The sequence below is a fragment of the Delphinapterus leucas genome, chromosome 20, assembly GCF_059928025.1.
Source record: "Delphinapterus leucas isolate spDelLeu-1000000601 "Yukka" chromosome 20, BTC_Dleu_Yukka2, whole genome shotgun sequence".
Taxonomy (NCBI): Eukaryota; Metazoa; Chordata; class Mammalia; order Artiodactyla; family Monodontidae; genus Delphinapterus; species Delphinapterus leucas.
This window is the reverse complement of record NC_143148.1, coordinates 10,948,692-10,965,019: the sequence shown is the minus strand read 5'-3', so window position 1 is coordinate 10,965,019 and position 16,328 is coordinate 10,948,692. Positions and strand designations below refer to the sequence as shown.

The following is a 16,328-nucleotide window of genomic DNA, read 5'->3' as shown; positions in this document are numbered from 1 at the left end:
AGGCATGAATGCTTTTAATACAGGCAATAAGAGGCACGCACACGTTTGGAAGAGCTAAGGGAACGTTGACCAGGGAAGCCAACACCAGCCTGCAGCGCCAAACTGGGTTCTCAAGAGCTTTCTTAGAAGCTGCTGCCAATCTCAAGAATCTCAGTCTACAGCAGCAACATGAGTGATACTCAGGGGATTTCTCTGAAGCTGGTGAAGATGCGGAAAGCCCCATAAGCTATCTCAGTCTATAGTACCAATATGGGTGATATATTTTTTTAAGTATTAAAAGCTTTATTTATGATTGGAATCATTCAACAGAAAAGCAAAAGCAAATGAGCCTGAAAAAGGAACTAAGCTGTCGTCTAGAATAGCCTCAGTAGCTAAGCTGCCTTTGCACCTGGCTGGCATGACAGCTGTGGCTCAGCATACACAGCAGTTACACTCACAGCAGCATCAATATGGATGTTTTTTTTTTCTTTTTTTTGGCCGCACCACGAGGCTTGTGGGATATTAGCTCCCCGACCAGGGATTGACCCCGGGCTCTCAACAGTGAAAGCACAGACTCCTAACCACTGAATCACCAGGGAATTCCCTGGATGATTCTTAAGAAGCTCACTTGGATGCTTGGAAGCTCATGCCTGTCCACGATTCCTCCTGCAATTGCCTCTGGAGAATAATGCCTTTTCTTCCTATGCTTCCTAAGTCTCATGTGAGTGCCTTTTCAATGGCCAACTGTCACCAAGAAACACCTGGGGAAGGGGATTCTGAGCTATGCTGTTCCTGTCTTCTCTTTTAATACGGGAGCCCTTAACAGATTCAGTCGTAAAAAGAAGTGATGATGCCCATGTGACCAACAGACAATATAGCACAGTGTTGTAGGGGCCTCATTTGCACCTCAAGTATTAGTAAACAGCATGCACACTTATTTATGTCCAATCCATGAAGGTCGTGCTACAGGAAGGGCTACAGTTAGCACTTCACTCTTGGAAGACATCAGTTTTCCTACACTGTTGATGGACTCTATTGGTATCATGCATGGCAAGGATTCCAGAGATACCTCCGGTCTCCCCAATCATTAAACATCTATGCAGAATAAAATCCATAAATGTGATGGTTGTAGCCACGGCTATCGTCAATGCTCAAACTGCTACCATACCTTCTACACAGGAAGAAAATTGTAATTGGGGTGAGTCTTCAGATTTATTAAACAGACCGTATTAGAAAAATAACCTAATGTTCTTTTTCTAATGTCAGGTCATACAAGTTATCAGAGAGTGTATTCATAAAATAAATAAAATGTGGTGAGAACTTTAATCAATGCGCAGGCCCTTAAATTCATTAGTCTCCACCACATGAGAGAAAGTTTATTGAAGTGATGTTTTAAGAGTATCACAGAAACACTCCTATATGGTCAACACACTGTTTTCTCTTTATAGGGACATGAGAAGACTATGTTCACATCCTCCAATATGGATTGGAGCCATATGATTGAATTCTGGCCAATGGAGTGAGGACAAAAATTATGTGCACCACTTCCTGGCATTGCCCATAAAAATATTCCAGGTGATTCTCTCCTTCCTCTTCCACAGTGATCTCTAGCCATGAATTATGGGTGCCACCTGTTCCATATATGTAGCCACAAGATGAAGGACTGCCTGACCTCTGTTGGACATCACTTGAGTGAGAAATCTTTTTTGCACTAAGACACTGAGATTTCAGGGGTTATCTGAAGTATCAAGTCTATCCTAACCAGTACAAAAGTCTTAGTAGCAGCTAATTTCATAATTACACAGGAAGGTAACTCTACAATCCCCCCCTTAAATTTTTGAAACAATTATTTTCAAACTTACATAAAACTTACAAGTACAGTAACAAGGGATTTTCCTTCCCTGAACTCTGAGACTATCATGATGCCCCATCACCACTGGATACTTCAGTGTATATTATTACAAATATGGATTTTTCTACACAATCATTTTATAACAACCAACATCAGGAGATTAATATTTGTACATTACTACTATCTAATCCACATATTCCATTCACATTTCATCAATTGCCCCAACAATGTCCTTTATAGCAAAATTATCCAATCTAGGATCACACAGTGCATTTAGTCATTACAGCACGTTAGCCTCCTTCAGTATGGAATAGTTTCTCAGACTTCCATGAGCTCGACACTTTAGAAGATCACATGTTATTTTTGTTCTTGTGTAGAACATCCCTTAATTTGGACTTGTCTGATATTTCCTCGTGATTAGATTCAGCTTATGCATCTTTGGCCAGAATATCACAGAAGTGATGATGTGCTCTTTTGGCATACAATTTTATTTATCCCATTTGTGGTGATGTTAATTTCGATTACTGGACCCATATGATATCTGCTAGACCTTTCACTGTAAAGTTACTAGTTTTTTCCATTATAATCAGGAAGTAGTGTGTGGAGTGGTACTTTGAGTTCATGAAAATACCTGCTTTTCATTAAACTCTCATTAACTGATTTATTAATATAATCTAGACTCTTGGATTTCTAATCTATTCAATGTGTTATGATCAGTTACTGTCACTTATTTTGATCCTTAAATTAACCCAGATTTGGCCATGGGAACCCTTTAGGCTGGCTTCTGTGTCCTTTTAATTTGTACCCATCATTCTTTAATCACCCCCTTACTTTCTGGCACAAGACATGTGAGGCTCACCTTGTACTTCCCCAGCCTGTTGATTTGCACTCTTGGGAGTCTCCTAGGTGAAATCTGAAACAGAAGCTCCAGACACAGAGGGTTGGGAGGTGGCAGGTTTAATAAGGGAACTCACATACAAGGCTTGTCTTTGGTGACTGCAAGACAAATAGATCTCTGCACCCGCCTGCCAGAATCTTAAAAGTTTATATAGAGGCCTTAACTGGGTTCAGTCATGTATTCAATCCAGATGGTCTTAACAACATCTTACTGTCTCAAGGCTGTGTCCTGGAGGCAGCTTCTAGTGGGGAGCGGGCAAGTGGACTGCATATTCCAAAGACTGGGGAGGGGGCAAGGAGCCTCCAATTGCCCAAGTCCAGCTCATGGGTCAACCAGTGGTCACATCCTCGAAATGACCTTCTCCAACTTAGCCCCTCCTTTTAACAAGGAGGCCTTCTTCCGTGTAGTGGAGAATGGTGATTAGAGGCCAAAATATGGGTACTAGGTGTACTCGTTACTGTAGAGTCACTGCTCCCGGGCTCTCTCATACCCAGAACCGGCAGGGGATGAGTGTGTGATTGTGTTTATACCCATTTTTTTTTTTTTTTTTTTTTTTTTGGTTTTTGGCCATGCTGCACAGCATGCAGGATCTTAGTTCCCCAACCAGGGGTCAAACCTGTGCCCCCTGCAGTGGAAGCAAGGAGTCTTAACCACTGCGCCACCAGGGAAGTCCCAATACACATTTTTTCCCCTATATTTCTTCATACAGTTGACCCTTGAACTTGGGTTTGGACTGCATGGGTCCACTTACACGTGGATTTTTTTTTCAGTAGTAAATAGTACAGGAGGGTTGGAGTTTTGGCGAGAGTTTGTGGAAGATGGTGCCTGTTGTGACAGGTTCCTGGCTCACAGCTCCTAAAACCCATGGAATTTCCTGAGTGATAAAGGTGTCTTTTGTTATGTTAATGAGTCATTGAAATTATGAAACTATCATTCAAATGGAAGCATTATAGTTCTTCGGAACCATTATTATCTCAAAAGGAAAGGAGAATGATACAGATACACTGGCTGAGGTGTTTTGAGGGGCATCTAAGTGTTCCAGCCTGTGGCTTACCTTAACATGTTTTTTTGTTTGTTTGTTTGTTTTTTTGTTTGTTTTTGCGGTACACGGGCCTCTCACTGCTGTGGCCTCTCCCGTTGCGGAGCACAGGCTCCGGACGCACAGGCCCAGTGGCCATGGCTCACGGGCCCAGCCGCTCCGTGGCATGTGGAATCTTCCCGGACCGGGGCACGAACCCGTGTCTTCTGCATCGGCAGGAGGACTCTCAACCACTGCGCCACCAGGGAAGCCCTACCTTAACATATTCTTGAAGTACCATGGCGTGGATTAAAAGAAAATTTGGTGAGCCGCCTCCATCTAAATGACTTACTAGGGAAGCTATGTGAAATTATTTAAAAGAGCGAGGGAGGCTTCCCTGGTGGCGCAGTGGTTGGGAGTCCGCCTGCTGATGCAGGGGACACGGGTTTGTGCCCCAGTCCGGGAGGATCCCACGTGCTGCGGAGCAGCTGGGCCCGTGAGCCATGGCCGCTGAGCCTGCACGTTCGGAGCCTGTGCTTCGCAACGGGAGAGGCCACAACAGTGAGAGGCCCGCGTACCGCAAAAAAAAAAAAAAAAAAAAAAAAGAGCGAGGGGATCAAACAGTACTTATTCTTCATGCAAAAGCTGCATAGAAGTCATATGGAAATGAAAAAAGGTTGTTTTGCCCTCCTCCTTATGTGTATCTTATGAGCAGTGGATGGAAGGAAAAAAAAAGAATAAATGGAACGCGATGGTTGTTCTGAACAAGAGTCTCAACCATGTGCATTTATTGGAATGGGAAATAGTGACCAAGAAATGCAGCAGCTGAACTTGGAAGGAAAGAACTATTGCACGGCCAAAACATTGTATATATCTGATTCAGACAAGAGGAAGCACTTCATGCTGTCTGTAAAGACGTTCTGTGGCAATAGTGATGGCTTTGGTATGTTCCTCAGCAAGCGGATAAAAGTCACCTCCAAACCTTCCAAAAAGAAGCAGTCATTGGAAAATGCTGACTTATGCATCGCCTCGGTAACAAAGGTGGCTCTGTTTAATCGACTTCCATCCCAGACAGTTAGTACCAGATCCTTGCATGTAGGAGGTAATTTCCATGCCAGTTCTCAGCAGTGGGGAGCCTTTTACATTCATCTCTTAGATGATGATGAATCAGAAGGAGAAGAATTCACAGACCGCGATGGAAACATCCATTATGGACAAACAGTCAAACTTGTGTGTTCAGTTACTGGCATGGCACTCCCAAGATTGATAATTAGGAAAGTTGATAAGCAGACCGCATTACTGGATGCACATGATCCTGTGTCACAGCTCCATAAATGTGCCTTTTACCTTAAGGATACAGAAAGAATGTACTTGTGCCTTTCTCAAGAAAGAATAATTCAGTTTCAGGCCACTCCATGCCCAAAAGAACCAAATAAAGAGATGATAAATGATGGCGCTTCCTGGACAATCAATAGTACGGATAAGGCAGAGTATACATTTTACCAGGCGATGGGCCCTGTCCTTGCCCCAGTCATACCCATGCCTGTTGTAGACAGTCTTCAGCTGAATGGCAGTGGGGACGTAGCAATGCTTGAACTTACAGGACAGAATTTCACTCCAAATTTACGAGTGTGGTTTGGGGATGTAGAAGCTGAAACTATGTACAGACGTGGAGAGAGTATGCTCTGTGTTGTCCCAGACATTTCTGCATTCCGAGAAGGTTGAGAGGGCTCCGGCAGCCAGTCCAGGTTCCAGTGACTTTGGTCCATAATGATGAAATCATTTATTCCACCAACACCCCAGAACCAGGGCCTACACCCCAGAACTGGTGCCATAGCCACATTGCAGTGCGGCGGGAGCAATCCTTCAAGCCAACTCCAGCCAAGTGCCCCCTAATGAGTCAAACACAAACAGCAAGGGGAATTACACAAATGTCAGCACAAATTCGACCAGTGTCACATCATGTACAGCAACAGTTGTGTCCTAAATACTGTCTTTTTGCTAGGACGTACACTGACTTGAGTGCGGCCAAATGTTGACAAAAAAAAAAAGAAAGAAAAAATGAAGAATCTTCTGTGGTTTCTTGGGAAAACTTTTCATAGCCAGTGATACTATTCAAAAAGCCCATTACCTGCAAGTGCTGATTTGAAGTGCAGAAGCCACAGTAAAACAAACAAACAAAAAAACATCAAAATGTACAACTTTTTGGAAATTGATTTTTTTCAGCTGTTATTTTTGTTTGGTTGGTTTGTGTTTGGTTTTGTTTAACTGGGCAAGAAATAGAGATGTGGCTGGAGTAAAAGGTAATCAGACTAGAAGATGAAAATCTAACAGTTTTTATGGACCAAGGAACTTGTATAAGCTTTAGCAAAAGGTACATTTTCATCATAGCTTTTTTATATCACAGTATATATAATACACCTTTGTTACCAAATAGGTTGTTCTCCTCCCCACCCCCTTTGAGCGTTTGCTCTTAAGTGCATTCAGGTGCCAAGCTTGACCATGCTTGTTTAATCTAATTACCATACTCCTCCAGGTCTTTTTGGTCTAAGGCTGGAACTGTTCTTTTTATTTTATTATTTTCTTTAAAAGCTGAAGTCTTATGACTTTTCATGAGTGGAAGGTGTTGTGATTTCAGCAAGTCAAATCTTATAAAGGCCTGCATATTTCTTTTAAGATTATTTGAAGTCTGTGCAAAAGCTTTAAAAAAAATGCCTCTGCCTTGCCTGTAATACATGCAACGTACATTGACTTAGGCTCTATTCTCAGACACCGTTGATAGTTATTTCTGTGTTCCTTTTTTAAAAAAAAAATGTATTTATAGTTGTAATCCAAGAGGTTCTAACATTTACCTGGAATTAAATGTGGCCACTTAGTCATTAATGAAAAGAAAATAGTAAATAGTACAGAAATACACAATCCACAGTTGGTTGAATCCACAGATGGGGAACTTCCAATATGGCGGGCCCTTGGATATGGAGGGCCAGCTATAAGTTATACTCAGATTTTTGACTGAGTGGAGGGTCAGCGCTCCTAACCCCCAAGTTGTTCAAGGGTCAACTGTGTATATTGAAAAGCATAAATTGACACCTCTAAAGTTAATCCCAAACCACAGGTGCATTCTGTTTTCTCCCTTCCCAGCAAAGAGCTCCGATGCCGAAAAGAGTTAATAGCAGGTCTGAGACCACCTTCTGTAGAAAGGCCTGTTTCGAGGTCATGAAGGACATCTGGGAGCTTGGATTTTGGTAGGGTTCCCTCACCATTTCCTGTTAACGGGGATTCACTGTGCCTTGACTCTTTGTACAAATAATGCGGCTTACGCTGAACACCTGCTTTCCTTCTGGGCGCCGGGAATTTGAGTTCGTGCTCGGCAGAGCGTGACTACATGACCAGCCTGCAGTGGGAATCTTGGGCGGTGTGATGGGCCTTCCTGGTAGATACACTTCACACGTGTTGTCACAGTTGTTGCTAGGGAATTAACTGTGTCAGACTGGTTTTCTCCAGACTTTACCCCAAGGAACAAAACTTTAGATAAACCAGAGAAAAAAAGAGGGCCTAGGAGGAAAATGCTTAGCCTCCTTGAGAGCTTCACGGAGTTGCCACGGCGCCCCTCCCTTCAACCCTCGAACTGTAATGTTAACCCTGTAAGTGCTGAATTTATTGCTCAGGGGTTTGAGGGGGAAAGAGGGAAACTTTTAAAAGCGTGGGTTTGTATTTTGTGGCTAATACACTTAGATGTGGGATCATCTCAGTCACGGAAAGCTGCAAAGAAAAAGTGGCAGGGGGCCACAGCGCCCTGGATTTCTGCTGCCAGTGGGCAGGTTGAAACTTAATCTCTGAGTCTGAAGAACAGAGATGTGTCTTGCCTATAGGAACCTCTGGGGAAAAAAGGAGACAACACGAAAAGGGAGGCAATCTCCAGATGGAGATACACTTTCGGAGATTTCAAAAGCCGTTTTCAGTTGTTATTGGGCTCCTGGGAAATCAGGTGTCTGACCCTGAGAGGCTGACGCTTCTCCAGCCTGGTGTGCATGTTTTCTAGAGGGTCAGTTTGGACTCTAAGAATGATGAAGAGGAAGGGGTTCCAGGAAAGCCTTACTTGAACTTAGAACATAGCTGTCTGACCCTACTGAGTCTCGGCTTTGCTGCTGCCAAAGAAAAGCAGCTGGCTTTTTTGCGAATCCTGAAATCACAGATGCTTATCTGCCTGGACCTGCCTCTGAGCTGAAACCTGAGACTGTCTACCTAAGTGTTTCAGCCCCAGCACGTGCTGTGCTTAATTGAAATGGGATGGAATTTCTTCACTCAAAAAACTGGCTCAGACTATGCAACTGTGGCAGACTTAGGACAGCCCTCTAGGGGGACCCTAAACTGTGACAAAACAGCATGGATGCTCCCACTTCTGGGCATAGATCCAAAGGAAATGAAAACAGGTTACTGAAGAGATACGTGTACTTCCATGTTCATTGCAGCATTATTCACAATAGCCAAGATATGGAAACAACCTAAGTGTCTGTCAGTGAATGAATGGATAAAGATGATGTGGTGTTATGTATACAATGGAGTATTATTCAGTCATGAGAAAAAAGGGAATTCTTTCATTTGGGACAACATGGATGGACTTGGGGGGCATTATGCTAAGCGAGATAAGTCAGACAGAGAAAGACAAATACTGTATGTTGTCATGTATATGTGGAATCTAACAAATAAAACAAAGTAGTGAGTATAACAAAAAAGAAACAGACTCACAGATACAGAGGACAAATTAGTGGTTACCAGTGGGGAGAGGGACGGGGGAGAGGGGCGTAGGGCATTAAGAGGTTCAAACGATTATGTATAAAATAAACATGCCACAAGGATATATTGTACAGCACAGGGAATATAGCCAATATTTTATAATAACTATAGATGGAGTATAATCTATAAAACTTTTGAATCACTATGTTGTACACCTGAAACTAATATAATATTGTAAATCAACTATACTGCAATAAATTTTTTTAAATTAAATTTTAAAAAGGAAGCTGGAAAAAAGAATTGATTAGACAGGTCGTTAAAAAATTCAGATACGTTTAAATAAGACCCTGACCCCCCCCACCTTAAAAAAAATTAAAAATAAAAAAACCCAAATTATAAAAACAGAATAAAATGGTGGTTACCAGGGGCTGGGGGTGGAGGATATGGGAGAGCTATTGTTTAAGGGTACATGTAACTAGTAGATAAATAAGTCCTGGAGACCTAATACATGATATAGTGATTATAGACAACAAAACTGTATTATAAACATTAATTGTTCCCACCACTAGAAGAAATAATTATGTGACGTGATAGAGGTATTAACTAACACCACAAGGGCAATCATTTTGCAATATAAGTGTATCAAATCAATCTGTTGTACACCTTAAATCTACACAGTGTTGTAAGTCAAATATATCTTTTTTTTTTTTTTTTTTCTGGTACGCGGGTCTCTCACTGTTGTGTCCTCTCCCGTTGCGGAGCACAGGCTCCGGACGCGCAGGCTCAGCGGCCATGGCTCACGGGCACAGCCGCTCCACGGCATGTGGGATCTTCCCGGACCAGGGCACGAACCCGTGTCCCCTGCATCGGCAGGCGGACTCTCAACCACTGCGCCACCAGGGAAGCCCTATATCTTATTTTTTTTAAATAAAGAAAGTGAAAAAAAATATCATGGAAGCTGCTGGACCCACTGGGTCACACGGAAACACCCACAGGAAAGGCTTATTGCCAGATGAGACCATCTGAAACTAAGCTGCTTATCCACACTCTGACAGCATTCATCACTTTTGAGCCCTGCCTGTCAAATCAAAACACATCTGAACCTCAATAAGGACAGACTTCATTCAAAAGGACTTGTATATATGCACTACCAAACGTAAAATAGCTAGCTAGTGGGAAGCAGCCGCATAGCACAGGGAGATCAGCTCGGTGCTTTGTGACCACCTAGAGAGGTGGGATAGGGAGGGTGGGAGGGAGACGCAAGAGGGAGGAGATATGGGGATATATGTATACATAGAGCTGATTCACTTTGTTTTAAAGCAGAAACTAACACAACAATGTAAAGCAATTATACTCCAATAAAGATGTTAAAAAAAAAACCAAACACTTGTCATAGGGAGAACCCTCCGATTTCAGAAATCTGCAAGTGTCTCAAATTTAAACAGAAAAGGGCTTTTCTAAGGCGGGGTAAGAAAGGCTGGCAGGAACGTTGTGAGGGAGGAGCCGGTGGCCAAATCAGGGCTTCAACGAGAAATGTTTATCGTCTTCAAAGACATCCCACAGATGTCCTCAAGATGCTTGAGAACAGTAGATACGGTAAGAAACCCAGAAAATAAAACCGCGGTTCTCCAAATCCTCTGACCGGGGAACCTCAGCTCTCACCCGGGCCACAGCTCCCCTGTCCACTTGTGGGTTCATTCACTCCTCCATTCATTGTGGATTCCACCCTTTTATCTGAGGGACTGGCGATACGAAGCTGAGTAAGAATTGATCGCCTCTCGGGCAACACAGGAGGTTAATTAATCAAATATCCCTGGATGGGACTTCCCTGGCGGTCCAGTGGTTAAGAATCCACGCTTCCACTGCAGGGGGCGGGGGTCGGATCCCTGGCCGGGGAACTAAGATCCCACATGCCTCGGGCACAACCAAAAAAATAATAATGATAATAAATTTAAAAATAACTAAATAAAATAAAATATCCCTGGAGGGTGATGGAGGGCTTCCTGAAGGCAACAGCTGAGTAGGTTTTTAAGGGCACATGAAAGTTTTCCAGGAAAATAAAGGGAAAGAGCGTCTTCCAGGTGGAAACAATGGCCCACATAAAGGGGTGTGAGGACTCGAGAACTCAGGAAAGGCCAAGTCTGGAAAGTCGGGTCTAGAAAAGGGACCCTGCTGGACGTCACGGACAAAACCGAGCCAGGTGAACCAAACCCTTATCTGGTCCAGTGAGGTTTTCCCACTAAACCCCCAGAATTGTCAGACCTCCGTGCAACTCCCCGTTACTGGGAGGAAGGCTTCTGATGGTCACTGAGGCACAGAGAAGAAGTTAGGAGTTGTGGGGGGGATACTTCTGCCGGTAAGGGGAGACGCTAACGGGAATAGGGAACGTGTCTCAAATGCTTACAGTGTGCGCGGCCCGGTGCTGTGTTTTGTTTTGTTTTGTTTTGTTTTGCGGTACGCGGGCCTCTCACTGCTGTGGCCTCTCCCGTTGCGGAGCACAGGCTCCTAGCGCTGTGTTTTATGTGTATTCACAGCGTTATGCCTCCTGATGACCCTGCGAGGAGGTTACAATCTTCCTTTTACACAGATGAGGCACAGAGAGGTAACGAGTCCGTGTTAAACCCTCAACGATGTGGCTCCAGAAACCACGATCCTCCCTGCGTTATACTATCCGGCAAGCAGATCCTATGTCAGCAGGAGGTTTCTCCCTCTTCTGTGGGTCTGTCCTTCACTCCCTGGGGATGGCTGAGTAGTGCCCCCCGCAAAGACACCCACGTCCTGATCCCCAGAACCTATGTGTATGTTCCCTTATATGGCAAGAGGGACTTTGCAGACGTAATCAATGTCTTGAGATGGGGAGATGATCTCAGATGATCCAGGTGGACCCAATGTAATCACAAGAGGCTTATAAAAGGAAGGCAGCCTGTTAGAGAGAACATTCCATGCAGCTGGCTTTAAGGATGGTGGGAGGGGCCACAAGCCGCTTCTCAAAGTTGGAAGAGGCAGGGAATGGATCCTTCCCTGGAGCCCCCAGAAAGAATCAGCCCTGCCCACACCTTGACTTTAGCCGTACTCGCTTTGGATCTCTGACCTCCAGAACTGTAAGAGAATATGTTTGTGTTGTTTGAAGCTAAGTTTGTGCTAATTTTCCACAGCAGCCATAGATAAATGAATCCACTCCTCGACTGTCCTTTCCTGATTCCATGAGAATTCCCCCTTTCTTGTCTTGTATTTGTCTTTAGAGCAGCACGGAGATATGGTGAAGAGCACAGGCTTTTGAGTCAGAGCTGGATTCAGGCCCAGCCACTGCCTATTGTCAACTCTGTGACCCGGGTGCCTTATTCTCATTGAACCTCAGCCTTCCTATCTATTAAATGGGAGCAAAAGTCATCTGATCCTCATTAGTTATTGAGAATGTATCTAACGTGCCAGGCACTGAGCCTCACATAGATAAGCTCACAAAATCTCCAAAACAACTATGTGGGTTGGGTTTTGTCATCACTACTCAAGTACCATTAAGTGAAACAGAGACTCGCAATGTTTTTGTTCTAACACGACAAATTAAGATACGTCAGAGGTCCATTGGTCCATGAACATAGGAGAGGGATGGGTCATTGAGCCTTTTCTGGCTTCAGGAAGAAAATTCACCAGCAACGATTCTTTTATTTTTCTTTGCACCGAGCACGGGTCGAATCCAGGCCCTCGGCAGTGAAAGCTCAGAGTCCTAACCACTGGATGGCCAGAGAATTCCCACAATGATTCCTTTTAATGAAACAAATAAGAACATAAAAAAATTTACTAAGCAACAAATAAGTAAAGCTGCCAACCAGAATTTCACACTTTTCAAAGATTACAGTCTGAAGTTCGGGTGTCTGACAAGCACATTGCCAAAGACGGCTTTACCATTCAGAATAGCATCTGGTTCTATGAAGCTACCAGGAAAGAGGGTCCCCCAGTAGAGTGAGAAGAGCTTTGCACCTGCCCACACGTTAATCCTCACAATTATCCTGAGAGGCAGGCTCTGTTGGAATCCTCAACTCGCAGATGACTAACATAAACCAGTTACTTGACCAGTGAGTAGCACGGCCATGATCTGAACTCGGTCATTTTGGGGTTTTTTGGTTTGTTTTTGTTTCTTGTTTTCTTTTTGAAGATGTGGACCTTTTTTTTTTTTTTTTTTTTTTTCCCCACTGTACGCGGGCCTCTCACCGCCGCGGCCCCTCCCGTTGCAGAGCACAGGCTCCAAACGCGCAGGCCCAGCGGCCATGGCTCACGGGCTCAGCTGCTTCGCGGCATGTGGGATCTTCCCGGACCGGGGTACGAACCTGCGTCCCCTGCATCGGCAGGCGGACTCTCAACCACCCAGCCACCAGGGAAGCCCGATGTGGACCATTTTTAAAGTCTTTATTGAATTTGTTACAATATTGCTTCTGTTTTATGTTTTGTTTTTTTGGCCACGAGGCATGTGGGATATTAGCTCCCTGACCAGGGATCGAACCCACACCCCCTGCATTGGAAGGCGAAGTTTTAACCACTGGACAGCCAGGGAAGTCCCCTGAATGCGGGCATTTTTGCCCCAGCCCCAAAATATATTCTATTGCCTCCCCTGCCCCACATTTCCTGGGGTGGGACGGCTGGCCTGGGCGCTCTGAGGACCAGCTGTCGGCACTGACAGTGCTTGTCCGAGGTGAACTAGAGGCGGCAGGACCCCAGCCCACACTCTGCTCACCCGGGGCTGTGTCTGCTCGGTGGAAGGGGAACCTTCCTGTAACTTTCGCAAAGATGCCAAGCAGGCTAGGGGATTCCTGCCTTTTTCTTATGACTTCATTTCCTTTCTCCAGCTCTGTCTGCTCGTGACTCTGCCCTTCCCCAGAGAAAGGAGAAAACAACCAAGTTCCAGGTGAGCTGCGTTTTCGTATCTTGTTTTGCAGTGAGTGGCCGCGTCTTTTCTGATTTCTTGGAGGGTGAAAGACGATACCCAATATTTACTATTTGTGATGTACCAGGCATTTGCCTTTTATGATGCAATTTCATTTGTTCGTTTTGTTTGTTCTCATTTTTGTTTCCCAAATAATAGTGTAGAAGTGAATTTAAAAATTTCTACATTTACTACTTGCCTTACAAACCAGTTGTTTTCTGACTTGAATTTTTATTTATCTGTTATTGAGGTATAGTTGATATACAATATTGTGTTTCAGGTGTACAGCAAAATGACTGTTATACATATGTATATATCTATATTCTTTTTTCAATTCTTTTTTGTCATAGTTTATTGCAACATACTGAATATAGTTCCCTGTGCTCTACAGTAAATCCTTGTTGTTTAGCTATTTTATATATGGTAGAGTGCATCTGTTAATCGCATACTCCCAATTTATCCCTCTCCCAAACCAGTTGTTTTCAATGCTCTCCTTAAAATAGGTATTCATAACAATTTGCAATACTAGAAAATGATTTTGAATAGTGCTTTCTTTACTTACTTTTTATAACTGCTTGACTGAGATACAATTCACATACTGTGTAATACACCCACTTAAAGTGTAAAATTCAAAAGTTTTTAATATAAGCACAGATATGTGCAACTGTCACCACAGTTAATCTTAGAACATTTTCATCGCCTCAAATTAACACTGTACCTTTTAGCTACTACACCCCCTCCACCACTCGTAAAAATGGAATCATATAATATGTAGTCTTTATGACTGGCTATGATTTTTATGACTGTGATTTGGTGTAATGCTTTCAAGGTTTATCCATGTGTGGCATGTATCACTACTCCGTCCCTTTTTATGACTGAATAATATTCCATTTATGGATGTAGCACATTTTGCTTAATTCATCAGTTTGGATTGTTTCCACCTTCTGGCTGCTATGTATAATGCTACCGTAAACCTCTGTATACAAGTTTTTGCATGCATGTGTTTTCATTTGTCTTGGACATGTCTCTTGGGTAGAAGTAGAGTTGCTGTGTCATCTAGTAACTCTATTTATTTATTTATTTTTGGATTTAGTGAAATGTATTTATGTGGTTTGCAATCACTTTTATATATAGTTAAGTTACTGCCTGTTGTCTCAGTATAGGAATGGTTTCCAGGAACTCTCCCTCTGCAAACTTAATGAATGTTGACAATGCAGAGTTTTTAAGGCTTGTCACTGAACAAGAGATCTTCAGATGCCTTGTAATCTTGCACCTCATACATGAAAGAAAATTGGTAGGGGACTTCCTGAATTTGACAACGATCCTAAAAGTTTATATGACATTACTAAAACAAGTTGTGGAGCCGAAATAAACTTTTCATAAACTAGCAATAGGAAAAAAAAATTGAATAACTAGATTACAGAAAAGAAAAAGTAGTTTTCCATTCTCTATATAGAAAATAATATAATAAAACCATTGTCGTATGAAAAGGTGATCAAAGATAACCAAAATTTTAGAAAATAAGAATATGGAAATATGGAGAGATTCATTCCTTTAGCTATTTCATCCACAGATATTTATTATTTGCCTACTCTATTTTCCAGAATGCTGCTAGGGGCTGAAAATAGAACAGTGAATAGACATAAATAGTCCCTGACATTGTAGTAACTATGTTTAAATGTTTGAGAAGCTGCCAGACTCTTTTCCAAAGTGTCTGCACCATTTTACAATCCTGCCAGCCATGCTTCCAATTTCTCCACATCTTTGCCAACACTGGTTATTACTTGATTTTTTTTTTCATTCTAGCTATCCTAGTGGGTGTGAAGTGGTATTTGTGGTTTTGATCTGCCTTTTCCTAACAACTAATCTGCTCATTTCAAAATTGAGTTATTTGACTTTGTATTATTGAGTTGTAAGAGTACCTCATATGTTCTAGATACTAGTCCCTTATCAGATACATGATTTGCAAATATTTTCTCCCATTCTGTATGTTGTCTTTCCATTTTCTTCATAATGTCTTTTGCACAAAAATGTTTAATTTTGATGAAATCCAAGATATCTTTTTCCGTTGTTGCTCATGTTCTAAGAATCCATTTCCAAATCCGAGGTCATGCATATTCACCTGTTTTCTTTGGAAATCTTTCTAGCTTTAACTCTCACATGTAAGTCTTAGGTCAATTTTGAGCTAATTTTGTATAAAATCGGAAGTAAGTATCTAGTTTCATTCTTTGACACGTGGCTATCCAGTTGTCCAGCACTCTTGGTTGAAAAGATTCTTCTTTCCCCATTGATGATTGTGGCGCCCTTGTTTGAAAACCAGTTGACCACAGACATAAGGTTTTATCTCTGGAGTCTGAATTCCATCCCATTGATCTATATATCCATCCTTATGCCGGTACCACATTATCTTGACTGCAGTTGCTTTGAAGTTTTGATCAGAAAGTGTGAGTCTTTTAACCTTCAAACATCTTACGTTGATGCATTTCAAAGTAAGTTGAAGATATTTCCTCCCAAGTATTTCAGTGTCCGTATCATTAACAAGAGTTCAGTATTTGTGGATGGATAGTTTTTCTTTGGAGGTAAAACTTACATACATCAAAATGCACATATCTTAAGTGAACTATTCAGTGAGTTCCAAAATCTGAATATGTGTGCAATTAATTGGAGCCCCTAGCAGGATAAAGAATTATCCCAGGGAGTTTGTAATGCCCCTTCCCAGGCTCCTCCCTCATGCTCCTCTCCTGCATAACCAGACTAAACACTGTTCTGATGTATTATCATAAAATAGATTTGCCTATTCTGGGTTTTTGCTGTTGTAGTTAGATGTGATGTCTCTTTGATTTTGTTGTTATTTTCTATGTCTCTTGGGTCTCCCTTTTTCATTTTACTACAGTTTGCAAACAGTAAAGTTGAAAAATCTGTTGGA

At 42.5% G+C, this 16,328-nt stretch overlaps 1 pseudogene; it reads left to right on the top strand.

Moving 5' to 3' along the window:
• Positions 1–4,031: 4,031 nt before the first annotated feature.
• LOC111180777 (recombining binding protein suppressor of hairless-like) lies at positions 4,032–6,538 on the top strand (annotated as a pseudogene).
• Positions 6,539–16,328: the final 9,790 nt, after the last annotated feature.